Here is an 18,679-nt window from a genome sequence, read left to right as displayed (position 1 = left end):
AGGAAGACACTGATCTAAGAAAGAATTTTTTAAAAATTGAAAATGCTTCAAATATCTCAATAATGGAAGACATAGGAAGACACTGATCTAAGAAAGAATTTTTTAAAAATTGAAAATGCTTCAAATATCTCAATAATTGCAGACATAGGAAGACACTGATCTAAGAAAGAATTTTTTAAAAATTGAAAATGCTTCAAATATCTCAATAATGGCAGACATAGGAAGACACTGATCTAAGAAAGAATTTTTTAAAATTGAAAATGCTTCAAATATCTCAATAATGGCAGACATAGGAAGACACTGATCTAAGAAAGAATTTTTTAAAAATTGAAAATGCTTCAAATATCTCAATAATGGCAGACATAGGAAGACACTGATCTAAGAAAGAATTTTTTAAAAATTGAAAATGCTTCAAATATCTCAATAATGGTGGACATAGGAAGACACTGATCTAAGAAAGAATTTTTTAAAAATTGAAAATGCTTCAAATATCTCAATAATGGCAGACATTGGAAGACACTGATCTAAGAAAGAATTTTTTAAAAATTGAAAATGCTTCAAATATCTCAATAATGGCAGACATAGGAAGACACTGATCTAAGAAAGAATTTTTTAAAAATTGAAAATGCTTCAAATATCTCAATAATGGCAGACATAGGAAGACACTGATCTAAGAAAGAATTTTTTAAAAATTGAAAATGCTTCAAATATCTCAATAATGGCAGACATAGGAAGACACTGATCTAAGAAAGAATTTTTTAAAAATTGAAAATGATTCAAATATCTCAATAATGGCAGACATAGGAAGACACTGATCTAAGAAAGAATTTTTTTAAAATTGAAAATGCTTCAAATATCTCAATAATGGCAGACATAGGAAGACACTGATCTAAGAAATAATTTTTTAAAAATTGAAAATGCTTCAAATATCTCAATAATGGCAGACATAGGAAGACACTGATCTAAGAAAGAATTTTTTAAAAATTGAAAATGCTTCAAATATCTCAATAATGGTGGACATAGGAAGACACTGATCTAAGAAAGAATTTTTTTAAAAATTGAAAATGATTCAAATATCTCAATTGCAGACATAGGAAGACACTGATCTAAGAAAGAATTTTTTTAAAATTGAAAATGCTTCAAATATCTCAATAATGGCAGACATAGGAAGACACTGATCTAAGAAAGAATTTTTTAAAAATTGAAAATGCTTCAAATATCTCAATAATGGCAGACATAGGAAGACACTGATCTAAGAAAGAATTTTTTAAAAATTGAAAATGCTTCAAATATCTCAATAATGGCAGACATAGGAAGACACTGATCTAAGAAAGAATTTTTTAAAAATTGAAAATGCTTCAAATATCTCAATAATGGTGGACATAGGAAGACACTGATCTAAGAAAGAATTTTTTTAAAAATTGAAAATGCTTCAAATATCTCAATGGCAGACATAGGAAGACACTGATCTAAGAAAGAATTTTTTAAAAATTGAAAATGCTTCAAATATCTCAATAATGGCAGACATAGGAAGACACTGATCTAAGAAAGAATTTTTTAAAAATTGAAAATGCTTCAAATATCTCAATAATGGCAGACATAGGAAGACACTGATCTAAGAAAGAATTTTTTAAAAATTGAAAATGCTTCAAATATCTCAATAATGGCAGACATAGGAAGACACTGATCTAAGAAAGAATTTTTTTAAAATTGAAAATGCTTCAAATATCTCAATAATGGCAGACATAGGAAGACACTGATCTAAGAAAGAATTTTTTAAAAATTGAAAATGCTTCAAATATCTCAATAATGGCAGACATAGGAAGACACTGATCTAAGAAAGAATTTTTTAAAAATTGAAAATGATTCAAATATCTCAATAATGGCAGACATAGGAAGACACTGATCTAAGAAAGAATTTTTTAAAAATTGAAAATGCTTCAAATATCTCAATAATGGCAGACATAGGAAGACACTGATCTAAGAAAGAATTTTAAAAAAATTTTTAATCTGACTAAAAACAAGTTATGATTAGTTTTGTGCCTAGTACATTTGGATATCTTTCTCTCTTTAAGGTCGTATGTTTCGTCACATTTTTTACACTACTTTTGCAGTAAAAATGTTATATCTTTGTTAAAACACGATTAAGCAATGAGATTTAAGAGGCAGGCCCTATTTAAGAACATTTCATATCTAAAGAGAAATAAACACAAAATTATTTTAATACATAAAAATATTAATTTGCTCATTACTACCTAAAAATGACTAATTAGAGCAGACAGGACGCACTAACTTGGTTGGCAAATAGCTCAACAGAAAAAAAAAACTTCCACTTTCATCAGTTGTTACTACCGCCACTACCACTCTGATCTGCTGTTCCTTCCATCATGTGTTCTCCTCTGCCGTCTATCCTGCAGCTGCCACTCTCATCTGCCATTCCTCCCTCTACTCTCGTCTTCATACGCCATTCCTCCCACCATTTTTGTTCTCACTTGCTCTTGCTCCTACAATCTAAAACATTCAATGTGAGAACAACTAATCCAGCAAATAAAATTATCGGAGTTTTAGTTTGAGATGGATGTGCTGCAATGCTTCACTGTTATATTACATGTATTTTTGTATTTATTTTTTGTCTTATGATAGAAAGCAATTATGGTACACTGTAAGAATTATGAAAAGGAGGAGAAGGAGGAGGTGTGCACTGATAATGTTAGGGTTCACAAACTAGTAGATCCAACTCTGGCAGTGTCTGATGATACTGGACTCTAGTGATCCATTTCTTCTTTGCTAAGTCTAATTTCCAAGCAAGAAAGCTGCTTAATTTAACGTCGTAGTGCAGAAAGAAAAAAGTTCAGAAGCAAAAATAGTTGATAGTTTGTGTCTCATGCCGGTCGAGTGTTTCAAGTCAACCATTGATTACAGAGCAAGTGATGATAAGAGAATAACAGAAATAATCTCTCCTCCTTCAGTGAAAGGTGTGCCACCACTGATAGGCTCTCTACTTCTCTAATCTACACATTATTTCCTCTTTATTTTACCCCTCCCCCCTACCTGATATGCAAGCTAAATATATTCACACTAGAAAATCTTCCTTTTAGACATGTTTGATTGCATGAAATCACCAGATATGCATGTCTCCTTATAAGTACTGATTTTTTTTTTTTTTTTTTTTTACTGATAGAATAAAATAAATTTTGGTAGTCATGCAGAATATAGACTTATTATTTTTTGGGGATAGGATTCTCAAGTTAAATTCAATTTTTATTGTATCTTTTGTTTATTAAATTGGTAAAAGTTAAATTAAAAAAAAATGCATAATCCTTTACCATGTTAAGAATGGGTTTCTAAATATTATTTAAGCACAGTTTGTATTCTGCATAAGTACCAAAATTTTTAACCGGTGCTTTTATTTTGCCCCCCCCCCCTTACTTCCATCTGTCTCTCATACATTGAAAAATGGTAATTCACATAAAATGACGAATACATGGCAATCAGAATGGCAGTTTCGAACTGATGTGTGGCAATTGTGAATTCGTGCATTTCTGATTGTTGCTTAACGATGAGTAAACAGCTTATTTTGATTAGATCATTTTTTTTTATTTACATGATTCTGACTACTATTCTTACAATAGTTCAGCCGATATAACTTCTGACCTTCTTCAGATGTTTCTTGTTGAACTCTGGAATCTTTCTATAAAACTTGGAAATCTGCACAGAATTTTAGAAGGAACTTTTTTCACTAGGGCAGCATGTTCCTATTTTATCAACCATGACCAAGTAGAAGTCTTTAGTAATTCACAATTACGTTTCTGAATTTTTGAGATGAGGATTAGTTATTTCGTATTATTTGGATTCTTCAGACTACTCTTCTCATGTTGTGTATGATTTTCACAACGTTTTGGTCAGTGTAAACTTTGTACTGGCTGACAGAACAAGAGCATGCTACCTCTGTGAAGTAAAGGGTTCTGTTTGAAATTCCGTCCAAATTCCCAAGTTTGACAAGATACACCTGAAGGTCGGAGAACAGTAGTCTGAAGATTCCAAATAATACAAATAATTCACAATTATATTCTTAGTATCATTTCCACTGAAGATTAAACCGCTAAAAAAATGTCGCCAAGAATTGAATTTTACCTAGTACTGTATTCGTTATGCCACGGGACCTTGCGAACAACGATTCAAGATTGTTCCTATTCACTTGCCTCTTCACGAGGGCAGAGTAAGACACAAGATTTGTTTTTCATGTGGGGAAAACCCAGCTCCCCAAAAAGGAGCACTTTGGATAGGAACAAAAATTAAAATTGCCTCAGTCATGAAGGACTTCTCCACCGACCGAGGACAGAAAAGATAAAGTGCAACATCAGAACAGATACTACACTGTGATCTTGGCCCGAAGCTATTGATGTTATTCAGAAGTTACCGATTGTTACATAGAGAACACAAAGGAATTTTTATTTATCTGTAGTGATACAATTATAAATTATCTTTATTTTATCTCGCTTGTCGCTTCAACCAAAACATATTAAAAAAAAAAAAAAAATGAAATATTCTAAATCGCACCAACCGTTACTATACTGAATTCTCTTATGAAAATGAAATATTGCCAGTCAGTGCATGGTGGGTACAGATCAGAATACTAATAAGTTATTTATCGCCAGCCACTGTTCTGTCGGTGTAGGTTACAATAATAAGTTAGTTATCGCCAGCCAGTGTCTGGTCGGTGCAGATCAAAATACTAATGTTATTTTTTGCCTTACTTCTATTTTATGTAATAATATATCTCAAGCAATTATCCATATTTGTCTACAAAAATATTTGTTTTTTATTCATGGTCTGGTCGGATCTAATATTACACTGATTATTCCATTGAAGGACATTCTGTTGTTTGCTTATGTGACGATGTTTTCAACTACCGTGGAATTTTCACAGGTTCTGCTAGTCTTTTTTATTACATGATTGATGTACACCAATGTTTCGCCAACATTTTTTAGACCATTTTGAATTGAAACGAATTCTTTCAAGGTTTCTTCATGATTCACAGCTAAGAATAGATTAATTACTAGCCATATATCTGACGTCTCTTTTAGATCCCCCTCTTCCCTGACCTCTCTCTTTTCTATCCTCTCCCTTCTGTCCTCTCCCTTCCCCTTCTCTGTCCTCTCCCTTCCCCTTCTCTGTCCTCTCCCTTCCCCGCTTACTTTATTCTATCCTCTCCCTCTCACTCTATCCTCTCCCTCTCACTCTATCCTCTCCCTCTCACTCTATCCTCTCCCTCTCACTCTATCCTCTCCCTCTCTCTCTCTCATTCTATCCTCCCCCTTACTCTATCCTCTCCCTCTCCCCCCTCTCCCTCTCCCCATTACTCTATCCTCTCCCTCTCCCCTTGCTCTATCCTCTCCTTCTCCCCCTTGCTCTATCTTCTCCTCTTTACTCTATCTTCTTCCTTCTCCTTACTCTATCCTCTACCTGTCTCTCCCCTTATTTTCTCTTTATGTCCTCCACCTTCTCTTTATGTCCTCCACCTTCTCTTTATGTCCTCCACCTTCTCTTTATGTCCTCCCCCTTCTCTTTATGTCCACCCCCTTCTCTCTATGTCCGCCTCCTCTTCTATTTCCTTTCCCTCATCTCTATCTCTTTCCTCCCCCTCCTCTATCTCGCCCCCTCTTCGCTATCATTCCTTCTTCATTCTACTCTCTGCTGCTCTTTCTCTCTCTGTGCTACTCTCACTCTCTCTTTCTGTTACTCCTTCTCCCCCCTCCACTTAATCTTTCTTCTCACCACCCGACGCTCGCTCTCTTTCTCTTTTTCTCTCTTCTCTCTTTCTCTCTCTCTCTGTCTATATTTCTCCCCTAGAAAATGCTGAGTCAATACAAAAAGGATTTTAGGGAGAGGCTTCATTTCTTTTTCCGTTTTATCAACTTTATCTCCCCCTCTCTCTACCCTTTCTTTCCAGCCATTCCTTTGCTTTCTACCTTAAAGTATACCCCATGACTGTTGATAGAAGTGGTCATAACCTTTGTGCCTGTAACAACTATCATTAACCTTCGGGCTCTCTTAGCTACATCATCAAATTTCTAACCAATCAGAACACGACTTATGTGTGTGAGTGAAGCAACACTTTTTGAAACCTTTTACACACATAATCACATGTGTGTGATATAACTTTTTTTTATACATACCTCACTTGATTATTACCCTTTTTTACTTACACACACATACACACACATATATATGAACAGAAATATAAAGGTGTGTATATATATATATATATATATATATATATATATATATATATATATATATATATATATATACACACACACACACACACATATATATATATACACACATGTACGAAATTTAAAATGTTTAATTTTGATTTAGAAACTAATCCAATGATTTCTTATATTTGGAAGAAAATGTAAGTTCTTTGCAAATGTATTATTTTTTAAAAACTTTATTGAATTTATTTTTGTCCATAAATCTTCCTTTAAAATATCTTTGCCATACCCATGTATAAGTCTAGAAGGTACACTTTGGTTAAACATTTAATATTTATTGAAATTAAAAATCGAATAATCATTATATTCACTTTAACATCCGTTTTACTTGATAACATGTATTGGATAGCTTTTAGAAATTGATTTCAAGATTAACCTATCTCTGGCCAGGTCTTTTATTTATCCCTCTTTCCTCAAGTTTATACTTATCACTTCCTCCCATGTTTTCTTGCATGATTGTTCTCCATCTATTAACCTCAACTGTCTCATCTATTCTTTCAAGGTGACCAAACCAACATAGTTTCTTGTTTTGTATACATCGCTATATATTAGCTCCGTCCAGATTTAATCTTCTTCAGAGCCAATAACATAAAATTAAACGAAATTTTTAAATTCCTTTTTAAAAAATAATAATAATTTTGTAAAAAAAAATTTACAAAAAGTCATGGCTAACAGAAAAGTAAATAAAGAGTTCTGTTCGATGTTCGGCCCAAATTCCCGAGTTCGACAAAATACACCTGAAGAAGGTCGGTGATTACATTGACCGAAACGTTGTGAAAATCACACTCAAGATGAGAACAGTATATATTTTTTTGTAAAAATTAAGTATAAAAATAGTTTGGTTAAAAAAGAAACAAAAAGCAGTTTCTGGGCAATGCCGGATAGGGTTAGTTAATTAAAAAGCACTGATCTTATTGCTAAATATTAAACTAATATCAAGAAATGAAAAGCAAAATGGTTTTTCTTGTTGGAACTATTTTAAGTCATTCCTTTATTTTTATTATTAAGAATGTGTTTAACTGTTAGAAAAGATTATTTATGAGTTTTCTATTTCATTTGGAATTTAAAATTTAAAAAAGCGATTTTTCTTTTAGTATCTCAGGTTTTAGTAGCTTTTGAAACAGATTTGCTTTAACCTAATTCTACTGCCTAGGAATACTCGACACAAATTGTCCACCACGTGTGCTGTGAATATTCATATCTTACAGGATTCATCCAATAGATACACGCACTGGTTATTTCCGTGTAATGTTAATAAACATTTAGCTGCTTAGCTCGTCACGAGGTTGCCCTCCTCCAACTTGGTTCCTACCACAGTAGCCTCTTACGTTTCAATGGCATCCTGGACTGCTTCTTGACACTTTTCAAATGCATTGTAGCTAAGTGTCTAATTGTATTACCGATGACATAGTACAACAATAACAAATAAAAATTTGGTTTGTCAGAAGCTAAGTTTGATATGTCAGATCAACTGCTATTTGGGTCTGACTTTGAAAATCCGACAATATAGCTGTATATGTTAGAAGAAAGAAGATATAGTCCAATTATGGAGACGTGTGTTATCCCTTTGCAAATCTAACATTTCGTAAATCTCACACTCTTCCACAATAATATGGACAATTTACATATTTTTATTAATATTATTGTTGTTATTATTGTTATGAATATTATTGTTAATATTAGCATACTCTCCGTTCAATAGTTAATGAGATTCACATATGAATTAATAAGGATTGAATCTTAAGGATTGTCTACTCTTGACATTAGTCATAAACGAGCACATGACTGAAGTGGGTGTGATTTGAATTATATACATACACACATGTACAGGCACCTATATTTTACATGCATATACACACGTATTAAGTAGACGAAGACATTTAAGTGAATTCCACACACACACACACTTATAATTTGCATACGTTTACATGTATACGTACACACACACACATTTTTACATTATCACTTATATATAACTTATTTATTGCTTATGTTTTTTTTGATATCTCTTGCTTTAATCACTAATCACAATGAAACTTTAAATAAAAATCATAAATGTACACACATTATTTGGATTCATACGACTACTGTTCTCATCTTCAGTGATTTTCACAACGTTTCGGTCGATTTAATCTCCAACCTTCTTCAGGTGTATCTTGTCGAACTCGGGAATTTGGCCGGAATATCGAACAGAACCCTTTATTTACTTTACGGAGGTAGCATGTTCTTTTTCCATCTGCCATGACTCGATAGAGGTCCTAAGTAATTTACAATTGTATTTTTCGGTCGTCAACATTGAGAACTGAATCTTCAACCTTCAGAAGAATATCATTTTTACAATTGATTTTTCCAAGTACTTTAACCACTGTGCCATGGGTCCTCGCGAATTACTTGGGTCCTCTATCGAGTCATGGCTGACGGAACAAAAATATACTACCCCGTGAAGTAAGTAAAGAGCTTCATTCAAATTCTGTCCAAATTCCTGAGTTCAAAAAATATACACCCATAGAAGGTCGGAGGTTACATGAACCAAAACGTTGTGGAAATCACACTCAAGATGAGAACAGTAGTCCAATGAATCCAAATAATATGAATAACCAATCCTCATCTCAAAAATTCAGAAACATCATAAATGTACATATTTAGATATATACATATGCCTTCCCGCTTTTTGGGTTGAACACTCTGGTATGTGAAATCGCCAATGGTCAGAAACATGGATAGGACTGACCCTTTACAAGAAGGTTTAGTTTTAGTCTTGGCTCGGGGCACTTTCCACAGTGAAAAGCTGTGATACAGAAAAACAGTCCGTGTATATATATATATATATATATATATATATATATATATATATATATAATTTCTAGAACAATGGGAAATTTGTTAAACGGTAATTTATTTTTACAAAGCATAATACTTTGATATATTCGCACAATTTAAAAAAAAAACTGAGCTAAAATTCTTTGAAATATCTAATCTGAAAAATCACTAAAATGTCTTTGTAGATTCATTCTTTTACCATTATACGACCTAAAACATTGGCAACTGTTACATAACGTTTCAAATGTTTAGTACAACACTTGCTTTAACATGAAAGAATGTATGGTCGCCATTGAAAAATATAAAAATTTTAATATTTTTCTTCACTTACCTTTTGAATTCGATTTAAATGTCACCCGTTTTTGTTGTCCACTCGCTTTTATGGCGTTTTTTAAATTTTTGTTATAAGAATTCCTGGATGTTTCTTTTGGGCTTTATAGATGATAATTCGACAGTTTGGCTGTCGTCAGAATAGAAAGTTTAAAATCCAATAATTGTTTTCCTCTTGCTTGACATTATCTTTTTTTTTTTTTTTTTTTTTTTTTTTTGATGATACAAGAATTTAAATGTATGATTTTTTAAAACTGTATTTTTCGTTTTCTTTTTTTTTTCTCCTTTTCTGTGTTTCTTTTCGTTTCTTTTCTTTTTGTTTCTTTTGTATCTTTTTTCTCAATATTCAAAACTTGTATTTTTTTTTCTTAAATCGGAACACCCGTATATAGTTATAATATATGTATGCGTGTATATTGTCAATAGTTTCTAATTATTTTTCAAATGGATGTATAATTGTGTTCTTATGACTGCATTTGAGCTTGTACACTCCTGTGTGTGTGTGTGTGTGTGTGTGTGTGTGTGTGTATACAGCCGTTAAGATTGTGCAAAAGATACACTCATACTTGATATTGTCCAAACCCATTGAGGAAAAATGTCTACCCAAATTGGAGGCATATTTGTGGTTTTCCTATTCCGTTTTCTTTCTTTTTCTCATCAGTTCAAAGGTCAATTCGTTTTATTTAGATTCCCAAGGAGTTTAAAAAAAGTAGTCAAAATGATTTTTATACCTTTCAGCTATTCTATTGCATTTTTTAAAAAATTTTCTATCAAAGATGTAGTTTTTTTTTGTTTGTTCAACTTGTATTTCTGATAACTTTGATTGCATCTGCTAAGAAAAAGATGGGATCTAAAGCCATGATAGGAGTGTCACCTTTAGATGATCCCCTTCTCTTAATCATTAAAAAGTGATTTAAACACCTGATAACACTTCTCCCTCTTGTTAATTTTCTTCCTTTTTTTCTTTCTCTCCCCTCGTTTCCCCACGGCTTTCTTATTCTTTTCCCCTTCCTCTTTTGTTTTCATTCCTCTTTTCTTTTCCTTCCTCTTTTCTTTTCCTTCCTCTTTTCTTTTCCTTCCTCTTTTTTTTCCTTCCTCTTTTTTTTCCTTCCTCTTTTTTTTCCTTCCTCTTTTTTTTCCTTCCTCCTTTTTTCCTTCTTCCTTTTTCCTTCCTCCTTTTTTCCTTCCTCTTCTTTTTCTCTTTCCCCTCTTCCCCTTCTTTTCTCCTTTCTTTTTCCCCTTCTCCTTTCTTTCCCCTTCTTTCCTTTTCACTCCTTCTCCTTTCTTTCCCCTTCTTTCCTTTTCACTCCTTCTCATCTATTCTTTTCACTTTTCCCTCTTTTCTTTCCCCTCCCTTTCTATCCCTACTATCTTTTGCCCTTCTCTTCCCCTTTTATTTCCCTTTACTTTTTCTTTCCCCTTTTTCTTTTTCTGTTTTTTCTTTCTCTCTTTTTTTCTTTTTCCTTGTTATCCCCTTTTCTTTTTCTTGTTTTTTCCCTTTATTATTTCCGTCTTCGAACTTAATTACCAGAGTCTACCATCTATCGATCTTTATCCTCACTACATGTCGAATCTTTTCACACACCAGAAAAAGAATCCATTTTTCTTTCCCTATAACTGGTTTCATGTCGATTGAAGGAATCATTATTCATTCTTTTAATAAAAGAACTTGTGTAATAAATCAAGAAACTAGCCCCCCTCTTCTTTTCATGTCATTTCTACCGATTTTCATTTTCCCTCCAGCTTCATACTTATCTGTCCATCATTGTTATTGCCTTCCCATCTGCTAATTTTTCATGCATTATCTTCGAAATTTTTTTTTTTTTTTTTTTTTTTTTACTTATTGTGAAAAATATTTCGTTTGAAGACGTTTAATGTTTTCTTTTTTTCTGCACCTTTGTCTCTGAATAGAAAATAAATGGTGGACACAAGAAGGTCTGATTTTTGTTGACATAATAATCCTCGATAACTACACTAAACACGGTTTGCATTTTGTTACATTTATTTGGTAGAAAAGTGATATTTCCAGTTTGACTGAAAATAAAGACGAGTTTTTTGGATTTTTAAAAAAAAATTTTAATTTAAATTAAATTTCTTTTTGTATTATTCAGACTACTGTTCTCATCTTGAGTCTTATTTCTACAACGTTTTTGTCGATGTGACTGCCAATCTTCTTCAGGTGTATCTCAAGAATGTTTCTATCGAACTCTGGTATCTGCATGGAATTTTGAATGGAACCTTTATTTAATCCATATATATGTTCTCATTCACTTAGTCATGATTCGGTAGAAATCCTAAGTAATTCGCAATTGTATCTTGCAGTTTATTTACAACTAAATTTTACCAAGTACTTGATCCACTATGCCACGTGTGCAGAAACATAAAAAAAAGTCGTGCGTTTTTTTATTATTTTTATTTAAACAATTCAACCGGAACTTATTTGGTACACCCTTCTTGAAAACAAATCAAACTAAATTTGTCAGCCCTGGAAAAAAACAGGCACTACCGGCCGTGACTAAAATGAAATTATCTGCCTTCCACTGTTGGGTATTTTCTAGCAGTGGCAGTGAGCTGAAGTTACTGGCTGTCTTTGTCAGCACTGGCGATTAGTTTTTGTTTGGAGTGATTACTTGTGGGTAATGATGGTAGGCACTGGCTGCCTTTGCAACTAGCAGTGACAGATCAGTGTCGGCCTCCATCAGACTGCACCATACTGAAATCGTTTGTTTTCAACTGTTGCGTATTGTTGGCCACAAGCATCCACTGACTGTCATTGGATGCCTGTGGTGGCCACTGATGGTCATTGGTGGTTAGTTATTTTTGGAGGTGGTTTCTTGCAACTTGAGTCGGCATAAGGTAAAAATAACTCTGAAAAAGTCTGTTACTTGCCTTTAATTAGTGGCTGGAAAACAGATTACATGATCACAATAAAAGATGTGTGAACATCTTAGTGACATTATATGGCAAATGTTCATTTGATCCCCAAATAATGAGTTTTTAAATTTAATTTTAGATATTATATATCTTGGGTTATGCCCCCCTCCCCCCAAAAAAACTTGTGAGTAATTGTTTTATATTTTTCAAGTTTTAGCTAGACATACAAACATACATTTTTCGCTTTTCTATAGATAATATGTTGATGGGTGATTTTTGGAAACATAGTTTACAGTTGATGATGATTGTTGCTGATTGAAATTAACATCGGAAAAAAAATACTAAATTTGTTTTGTTTTTTTGTCAAATTCGTTGATCATTTTCTTGTCGAATATATCAAAGCTGCTCGATAACTTCATCTTTAAAAGATTTTTTAGTCATGAAAATTAAATGCAAATCGTTCAATTTCTGTTCATTTGGAGGAAATCCAACATTTGTTTGTTTCAACAAAAAACAAACTTATCATTCATAGAAGAAGGTTGATATGGAACTTACAGCTATAATGAGACCATAGTTTGCTTATGTCTGCTACAGTTTCATCCAGTTCAAATTCTATCGCATCTGTTACGTTTCGAGAAATTGACACTTGCTTTTCAGAATCTCCAGCATCACTTATTTCAATTTTCATTTCAATCCAAATCCAGTTTAATGATATTTATGAAAAGAGAAAGAATTCTTCAGAAATAAGTGGGGCTAATTATTTTAGCACCTACAGACACGAGTGTTTCATCCTTTCAGGAATTATCAGTGCAGGGAGTTACGATTACAGCCGGTCGAGAGATTTATATATATAAAATGCGTTCCAAAAGTCACGCCTCCTATTTTTTATTCTGCTTAAATAGATTAGAGGAGATTGCAAATTTCATTATGATGACAACAGATCATTATGAATTTTGGAACACTACATCCGAGCATAAGAGATTAAAATGTGTGCTATATTTAGTTTAGTTTTATGCTAAATGGATGAGACTCTGTGAAATTCAGATACCTCAGATTTTTATGAAATTTTAATATTCCTCAAATTCCAGTTTCTTTTGGGATATCTTTGTATTTTAGAGGGTGTAATAACAAACTACCATGTGAAAATTCGAATGTTTAAAATTCTCATTGAATTTTATCCATAGTCATGAGACGTCAATTAATCAGGATTACCTGAATTTCAATTTATTCTTGAGGCCCTTTATTTTCTAGAATCCAAATCATGTAATCAGTTTTGATCAAAATAGGAATAAGTATTCTAAACATAAAGTTTTAGATCATCTTGATGTTCGTAATCTGTGCAAGACGACATAGAAGTGGTATCAAACTTTACATCTTGTAGAACAGGTTTTTGTTAAAAATAAAATATTAAGCAATATACAACGCTTGTATTATTTGGGTTCTTGGGACTACTATTCTCATGTTGGGTGTTATTTTCACAATATTTTGGTCGATGGAACCTCCGAACGTCTTCAGGTATATCTTGTTGAATTTGAACATTTTTCTGTCGAACTCGGGGAAAATCTTTCTGTCGAATTGAAAGAAGGGTGGATCTTTCTGTCAAACTCGAGGAGAGAAAGAAATCTTTTTGTCAAACTCGCGGGGTGGGGGTGGAGTCTTTCTGTCGAACTCAGGAAATCTGCATGGAATTTTGAACAGGACCCTTTATTTAATCCACGAGCAGGAGTAGAAATCCTAATTCGCGATTTTATTTTGAGGATTGAACTTTCAGAACTAAATTTTACCAAGTACTTTATCCACTATGACACGGGTCCTTGCAAAACGTTGTGAAAATCACACTCAAGATGAGAACAGTAGTCCAAAGAATCCAAATAATACGAATAATCAATCCTCATCTCAAAAATTCAGAAACGAAATAACTTTTATTTTGTTTTTGGTTGTTTGTTCTTGAATCCATATTATTAGTTTAATTTTTGTTATTTCTATTAAATGATAATTTTTATCTTTTTTAAAAATTTTATTTTGATTTGATAAATGTTTTGACCGTTTGAATGTGAAAATACGGGTTGATGGTGGGGAGTGTTATAGCTTTTAAACTTTTGTTTCAGCAATATTGTCAGTGTTTACAATCCTTTTTTTTTAATGTCATGCTGAGAAGGGAAGGTCAAAAGGTGAGAAAACTTGGAAAGAACCCTGCGGGGGGGGGCAGCACGTCGACTACCCCTATTCATCACTTTCATTTTACTTGCAAATGGATTTCTCGCGGATAACCATCTTTTTGCCCTTAACACGCACTCACACACACACACACACATATATATATATATATATATATATATATATATATATATATATATATATAAGCTGTCCTTTTAGACTGAGGCAATATTTTTGTCTCACACCAAAATGCATCTTTTTAAGCGAGGTGGATTTTCTTATTAAAAAACCATGTCTCTATGTTCTTGTGGAGAAACAACTAAATAGAAACTAGTTTACGTACCTGGCGTTGCCCGGAAATCTTTTTTTTTTTTTTTTTTTTACTTTCATTTTTTTTTTTAAATCTTTTAATATTTTTATAATAATTGGAACTAATAATATTTTTGGTTCCCCCGACAAAGTAATTAATTCCCATTCATTTGTTTGTCTGTTCGTTTGTTCGCACTTTTCTCAATAACAACGCCTTGGATTTAAAAAAAAAAATTGTACAAAGATTAGTCGGGGTAATAGTTAAATTTTTGCCAAAACGGATTTTCTGGGATAATTCTGGTTGCATGCCTAGGGGCTATTATAGGGGTAAAATTGCCTTCAAATTGTTCATTCATTTGTTTGCACTGTTCTCGATAACCACTCTTTGAATTATTTGGAAATTTTGCAATTGCATTAGTCATGGTGAAAGTAATTTTTTTCCAGAACGGATTTTCCAGGATAACTCAGATTGCCCCTCTAGTGGCTATTATAGGAGTAAAATTGCCCCCAGATTGGCTGGTTTGCATTTTTCTCAATAACCATGCCTTAGATTTTTTACAAATTTTGCACAAACATTAGTCATGGCGAAAGTAAATTTTTCACTCATAGAGGGTGACTCCACATGCTTGACTTGTTTATAATTGAACCAAATTGTTTTAAAACTTAAACATTATTATAGCAAAAATTGTTTTGTTGTCTATTTATAAAATTTGAAAACAGTAAGTCACATAGAAGTGAAAAACACATCCACAGATACGAAAAATAGTCACCAAATTTTATTACTATAGATAAATAATAATCTAGTCAAACCTAAGATTCCATACAGCGCTTTCCATCATTTCTTGCACCACACTAGTTTTCTTTTTCTTCTCCATTACTTGGAAATCATTGTTATATATCTATACTAGCAGACCACCTGGCGTTGCCTGGTTGTAAAATCTGCATAAAATATAATATTTTAATTAATACAAAAAACGGAGACCTGTGCATGTGACTATTGCTTTTTTCTAAACGCTTCACTTCTTGTAAGTAACAAAAAAAAAAAAAAAACTGGAGCTACGATCGAAACCTAAAGACAGTGAGTCAAGTATGATAACCATGATTGACATGATCTTCACAAAGTGTTTTCAAACCTACTTATTCTTAACATAGAGAACTTGTCATGTTTCATAAATGCGCATGCGCATTCATAAAACAGTCGACAAACAAATAAAAATCTCATGATGCCCACATGCCAATTTTTAATTTTGACTCTTTAGCAACCCCCCTTTTTTTTTCTTTTTTTTTTTTTATAAAAATGGATTAAAAAGTTTTCCACATTGTTTGAATATGCTATAACCCAAAGTTTAAGTTTGTAGATCGAAAATTCGTTGAGTATATAGGTTGAGAATTGTCCTCACACACACTCTCACTTTTATAGATAGATATATACAAATATATATATATACAAATATATATTTGGGAGGTAGAGAAAGAGATTGGTAATATAAGCTATTAGCAAATATACCCGCGCTTCATGCGAGTATCTTTGTTGTACACTCGGGTACAAATTTCTACATTAATGTGAGCATTGAACTGCTGAAGGAGGACCTTGTTGTAGAGAACAATTCACTGGTTTGTGATTTCTTGATGAACATTGTACCAGTCTGGCTTCTATCTTCTGGTTTCCTTTGCATATACTTGGAATAAGAGTCCTAGCCTTGCTCAGTAACACTGAAGAAATTTTTTAGGGTACTTTTTGGAGCATTTGTTGTCGATCATACATGGGCAACTTAGATTCAATCGTCCACAAGGTCTGTGCACCATATGTACCATCACTTTTGCATGAAGGTCAGTGTCTTCCTCTTTGTCAGGGATCTCTGCAGTTATGCAGAAATCCATTTGTTATGATTTAACTTTGTCCTCTGGGGCCTGCATGATGAGAATGTATGCATGCAGCAGTTCTCTCTTTTGGTATCCAATGCTTTACAGGAAAGCCAAATCCTTTTTTTTTTTTTTTTTTTTTTTTTTTTTTAAATAAATTCCATTAGCTTTTTAAGTTTCTGTCTAAATACCCTGGCAACAATATCTGGATGATCCTGAGGTTCTTATCCTCGAAGAAAATTTTCTATAATTTCCATCCACTTTCGATTTGTAGTGACCGTGATGAAGAGGCTGACTCTGCCCATTCGCCAAACATAATCCATGGCATCACTTTGGCAATCGAACATGTATCGAGGGCCTCCTGTGTAAGTTGCTGAAAATACCACTCGTTGGCCAATCTGTTGTGGATTTCCATCCTCCCTAAGAATTGAATCTCAAGTTGTGATGATTGTCAATTCTCCAGGTATGTTGCTCTTGCCTCAAGAACTGTAAAGGTCATCCACCAGCCACTGTTGAAACAGCCTTCGGTACCAGAGAAAATAATTTTCAGGCCGGGTCATCAAATGGTAGAAATAAAACTGCTGTTGGGAAACTTTTCAACCATTGGATGCCTTAATGTAGATGTCGTAAGATGGAGAACCATAGGGGTACATTAACGGGTACATTAAAATATCATAGAGAGGATGTAGTTCAGAGTTCCTTTTTCAATGTATTATTTTTAAAACAAAAGTTTTGCTGTCAGTTCGTTCTCCATTAATATTCCAACCTTATACGTTGTTATTAGAACATTGAATCGCCATGGATGCTCTTCATGCAGCTTCCAATCTTCTCTTATGAAAACTTTATTCTTCAGAGTTTTCATCTTCAGTCCTCCTATTTGTTGTTTGCAGTTGACAAATTAGGCTGTTTTTCTCATGTAAAAATTTAGTCAACCTTTGGAGAATGTCTTGATTGAGTCTACTGTCATGTCCCCGTCGATGTAGTTCCTGTTTCAGACTATCCAAGAAGTAGATTTGAATAAACTTTGTCGCTCCATCTTCAGGTGGCACAAGACTCCCAATTTTGTAGAAAACCTGGTATCAACTTTTAAAAGAAGAATTCAACCCATCTACTGCCACATTTTCATGACCAAACGAAGTCATTGCAAAACAGTTGTAACTACATACATTTTGCAGGAACTCTTTAGAAATGGGACCTTTGCCTGAGACTAAATCTTGTAGCAACTGAGGCAGTGGTAGAAATCTATCAAGCACAACCTTGCCAGAAGAACAGCAACAACCAGGGGTGTCTCTTTTAAATTTCACAGCTGAGCAATGTTGACATACTTTGTCCATTTTTCCTATGTTAGTGAGAATCATTTTTGTTGTAAAGCCTTTTCTATTTCAGTTTATTATTTCTTGTCTCAAAGCAGTCGTTCATTGTCTAGTTGCCTTTTTTCTGTAATTTGCTGCGGCAAAGTCATACTCTCTCTTTCTCTCTCTTTTTGCAGCTTCTCGCTCACACCCTTGGTATAGGCGAAAGATTTGTTCAGTTTCTGATTCATTCTGCCGTTTCTGAGCTTCTCTCAATTCACCTCGTTTACGTCTTTTTGTTTCCTCCTCTGTTTCATTTAGTCTTCGTCTTCCTTCTCTCAACTGACCTCGTATATCTCTTTTTATATTTCCTCGTTTGTTTCATTTGCTCATTGTATTGCTTATCGTATTGCTTCTCTTTCTCGGCCATCTCTTTGCCTTTTTCGAATTTCTTCTTGTGATGAATTTAACTACCTTGCAGAATGTTTAGTTCTGTCAGCTTCACGTTGGGTTTCTCTTTCCAAATTTGTTAAATCTTGTTTTCCTTTCTATTTGACATATTCTGTTGAATTCCAAATGTCTTTCTCTTTGTGAAGCGTTTTCATTGGAGCGAATTGCAGCAACTCTTAGTCTATTAGTTTCTAATCTTGCCAATCTTTCTTCCTCTGTTTCGTTTCTATTTCGTTTGGGTGGCATCTTTAGTGCGTATCTGAAAGGGGAAAGTATTATCTAAAATTTTTAAAAGAATTATAT

General features: G+C 33.3%; 2 protein-coding genes across 3 annotated transcripts in view; one reads left to right on the top strand and one right to left on the bottom strand.

Annotated features, from left to right (window-relative positions):
- Nucleotides 1–11,121, bottom strand: part of LOC145291535 (uncharacterized) — a 429,029-nt gene extending 417,908 nt beyond the window's left edge. The window contains exon 1 of the mRNA XM_080137534.1: nt 9,433–11,121. The gene's annotated coding sequence lies outside the window, so the exon portion shown is untranslated. The remainder of the gene's footprint in view (nt 1–9,432) is intronic.
- Nucleotides 1–18,679, top strand: part of LOC145291537 (transcription initiation protein SPT3 homolog) — a 440,277-nt gene that overhangs the window by 270,513 nt on the left and 151,085 nt on the right. The gene's annotated exons all lie outside the window — the stretch shown is intronic.

Source organism: Euprymna scolopes, chromosome 12 (assembly GCF_053919585.1).
Source record: "Euprymna scolopes isolate OS-2025 chromosome 12, ASM5391958v1, whole genome shotgun sequence".
NCBI classification, from domain to species: Eukaryota; Metazoa; Mollusca; class Cephalopoda; order Sepiida; family Sepiolidae; genus Euprymna; species Euprymna scolopes.
Note: the sequence above shows the minus strand (reverse complement) of the source record. Positions and strands in the feature narration are given on the sequence as shown.